Source organism: Penaeus monodon, chromosome 24 (genome assembly GCF_015228065.2).
Source record: "Penaeus monodon isolate SGIC_2016 chromosome 24, NSTDA_Pmon_1, whole genome shotgun sequence".
Taxonomy (NCBI): Eukaryota; Metazoa; Arthropoda; class Malacostraca; order Decapoda; family Penaeidae; genus Penaeus; species Penaeus monodon.
The window spans coordinates 20,473,398-20,473,605 of record NC_051409.1 but is presented as its reverse complement, the minus strand read 5'-3'; positions in this window follow the sequence as shown (position 1 = coordinate 20,473,605).

Genomic DNA, 208 nt, shown 5'->3' with positions numbered 1-208 from the left:
CAAACCCCCCCCACGACACCACACACAAAAAATTAAATTATTAAATATATATATATTTAAAATATATATATAAATTAAAATATATAAACACCCACACCCAAACACAACAACCCTACATACATTAAGTATATAAAAATAATATATATATAATTATAAATTATATTATTAAAAATTTTATATTTTAATATTATAATTAAAATATAATAAA